The sequence below is a fragment of the Cryptomeria japonica genome, chromosome 9 (assembly GCF_030272615.1).
Source record: "Cryptomeria japonica chromosome 9, Sugi_1.0, whole genome shotgun sequence".
In the NCBI taxonomy this organism is placed as follows: Eukaryota; Viridiplantae; Streptophyta; class Pinopsida; order Cupressales; family Cupressaceae; genus Cryptomeria; species Cryptomeria japonica.
In genome coordinates this window covers 717845503-717849261 of record NC_081413.1, presented here as the reverse complement: position 1 = coordinate 717849261, position 3759 = coordinate 717845503, and positions in this window count along the sequence as shown.

Below are 3759 nucleotides of genomic sequence, written 5' to 3'. Positions count from 1 at the left end.
ACCTTATCATTCCTCAAGCAGAGTATTCATATAATGACAATTTGAATAGAACCACTGGTAGAAGCCCTTTTGAGGTTGTATATGGTAGACATCCAAGGGGAGTATGTGAGTTGAGAGACCTTGGTACTTTGGAGATGAAGAGTGGGCAAGCAGAGGACTTCACTCAAACCATCAAGGAAGTCCAAAAGAAAGTTAAGAAGGCCATCCTTGAATCCATTCAAAAACTGAAAGCCAAAGTGAATCAGAAAAGGAGGCAAGTTCAGTTCAAGGTGGGTGACTATGTGATGGTCCATTTGAGAAAAGCTAGGTAAGCCTACCAAACTCTAAATGAAGAGGGTAGGACCTTGTAAAATTCTGGCAAAATATGGTGAGAACACCTATAAATTGGATTTACCTTTAGATTTAGCCATCTCACCAGTCTTCAATGTTGTTGATCTGGTAATGTACAAGGGAGAGATAGCAGAGCAGACTAAGAACCAAGCCAAGGTATTACAAGACTTGAATGTAAACACATTACCTCAAGTGAAGAAGCCTAAAGCAGAGGAGATCTTGGAATCAAGGGTGAAGAAGTCTACTAGACACCAAGTCTACATGGAGCACTTAGTGAAATTGGCAGATCAACCAGTATCGGAAGCTACATGGGTGGAGGAGAGCAGGTTCAAGACAATTGGAATAGACTCGGCTCTCATTTCTTCTTCTTTTTCTTAGTTTTGTGCAGAGGGGGATTATGGTGTAGGAGCACCCTTCCAAGCTCTCCCTCCTTCTTTTTTTGTTGGTATTATGCTTCCCATGAAGCCATTGTAAATAAAATAATGAGCCAAGTGCTCATAGGTCCTAGTTAGGGTCCTGGAGTATATCTTAGGGGTCATAAGTCAAGATTGAGATTTTCTTGAAAATGGAGTGTATGTGTGTCTTTGTGGTGTTTAGGGGTCCTTCATAGCATGGTGGTGTCCTTAGGTTGGCCCATTGTGGGTCTAGGAGTCATGAAGAGCAACATTGGGAAAGTTGCTCAAAAGTTGCAAAAGTTGCATGATAACTTTTAAAAAAGTTGTCAAGCAACTTTTCCACTAGGAGGCCAAAATGCTTAGTTTGGCATGGACAACCCTAATATGGGCACATAGACCGAGGCAAAGGTAGTATAATTATTTTCAAAGTCAAAGATTGTACGACCCAAGCAAGAAGAGCTTGACTGTGACTATTTGTTGGTTACCAATTAGATTGAATGAAGTTACTGGGTAAGTAAATGGATTGAACTGCATGCAAAACTGTGTGAAATATCTTCTCTGGTGCAAATACTTTCATTGTGAGTGATTAGTTTAGGTTTTTGTTTACCGATTGAGTGAGTTTGTAAATAATTTGTAATTTGCAGTCTCACTGTCTAGTTTTGGACTGGTTGTGCAAATGAAGTCATAACTCCATTCCCCATTGTGGAATCACCATGAAACCATGGGGAATGGAAGTGAAGACCCTGTACTATAGTCCCATGCAAGAAGGGCCCTTAAAAATGTAGGAAGACCAAGCAAAGACCCACTCCTAGGCGAGACTGGATAGTGCCCGGTTAGGAGAGGTCAAATTGCAAGAGGTCTCGGAGTGCAAGGTTGGTCAGAGGAGAGTGCACCCTTTGGAGGAGGTGCAAAGCTTTGTGTGAAGCATCATTGGTGTGAAGGAGGAGCCTCCACCAATCCAAACAAGGTGGCTAAAATACAAAACCTTCACTATGACCCAGGCAGACCCTAAAAATCTCACAAAAACCCTTGAAAACCTTAAAATCCACCTAGGACAGTGTACGGACACTTGGAGGCCTAAAACCTAGAAAATCCATGAGTCCTTGCCAAATGAAGGGTAGTCCATTTTGGGAGTTTGGGTTTTTTGTGCACCATTTGTGAGAGGGAGCCCTAGAAGACCGGTTAGGAGGCCTAATTGGTCCTAATCCTTGTAGCCCTATTTGAAGGCAAAAACACAAAATAGTGTAATCGGTAAGGGGTTGAAGGCTTGAAACCTCTTGGGGGCTCATGAATGGGTGAAAAGACCATGAAATAGACCTAATACAACCTTGCTAAGACCTTGGAAGGTGTGGAACAAGCCTAGCCCTTATTAGCCATAGTAAGGGGTTTTGAGTCTCATGAGTAGGTGAGACCTTAGGAGCAGTATTGCAACTCATTAGTGGGTGGATTGGGCATGGTTAGGGGATTACTCAAGCAAAGGGAAGTCCTAGAGACCCTAGGGTGTGTAGAGAACACCAGGTGATCCAAGGAAAGGATCCAAGAGCATAGACTAGGCTAGTCTATCCCTAACCCCATCCCATCAACCATCCACATCTTTCTTGATTAAGCACTTGCTTCCAAATACTTTGAAGTATTTGAATGATGGCTTCCTATCATAACATAACTCATAAGGTGTCATTTTGTTGTTTATTCTTAATTGAACCTAGTTCAAAGTGTATGCAGCAGTATGAATAGCTTCTTTCTAATATGCGTCTAGTAGACTGGCCTCATTTTACATGGTTCTGACCATCTCCTTGACTGTCATGTTCTTCCTTTCTACCACACCATTTTGTTGTGGTGTCCTAGGAGCAGAGTATTGCCTTCTAATTCCATATTTTTTAGAATAATCTTCAAATTCATTTGATGTGAACTCTCCACCCCTGTCTAATCTTAGGCATTTTAATCTCTACCCACTTTCCTTTTCCACTATTTTACAAAAGATCTTGAATCTTTCAAATGCTTGTGATTTATCTTGCAGAAAGGTGACCCATGTCATTCTTGAGTAGTCATCAATGAAGAGAATAAAGTATCTTTTACTAGCAAGAGCTCTTGTTTGATTTGGACCACACAGATCTGCATGCACAATTTCAAGTGGTCTTGATGTGTTGTGCTCCTTTGTCCTGAAACTCACTTTTGTTTGCTTACCTTTTACACATTCATCACAAAATGTGTTTACCGGTTTGATGAGGGGTGGAATATTCCTCACACACATCTTTTGGCTTACTGCAACTAAGTTATAAAAATTTATATGGCCTAATCTTCTGTGCCACAACCAACTTTCATCTACTTGTCCTAACATACATTGGGACTCATAGCATTCCTTCAGATTATAAAAATTTCCATCGGTTCTCTTTCGTTCTACCACAACTTTACCGCTACTGTGTTTCTTTATCTGGAAACCGGTTGAGTCAAAGGTGAATTTGTAACCTTTGTCACACATTTGACTCACACTCAGTAGATTATGCTTGAGTCCTTCCACATAATATACATCATGTGCCTTCAGTTTCCCATCAATGCTTAGAGTTCCTTTTCCCTTTATTTTGATGCAAGAATTTGTTAGCATATGATGATCTGATATGATGATATGATAATAATGTATGTTGTCATTGAAGTCAATAAGTGCAGGTGAACCAGTATGAATATTGGAAGAAGTTTTTATTAATGTTCAAGTTGGAGAACCGGTATGAAGAGATGAAGTGGACCAGTGTCAGGGTTTCACTAAGTGTGACTACCAGTCAGTAGTCTCAGCTCTAGGGTTTCTGGTTTGGCAATCTATCTTGTGCGATGCAACCGGTGACATTTTGTGGTGAGTTAGCTAAGAGATAAGGATGAGATCGAGATGCCATGTCAGTTTTGTGCATGTGATGGATTTCCTTGAGGATTTTGCATGTGAAGATCGATTGCATTAAATGTCTACCTCGGGAATGAACATTCTTTTTAGTGGTATATGAAAAGAGCGTGATGGGTTACTAATTTCTATATGTAGTGGAGAATG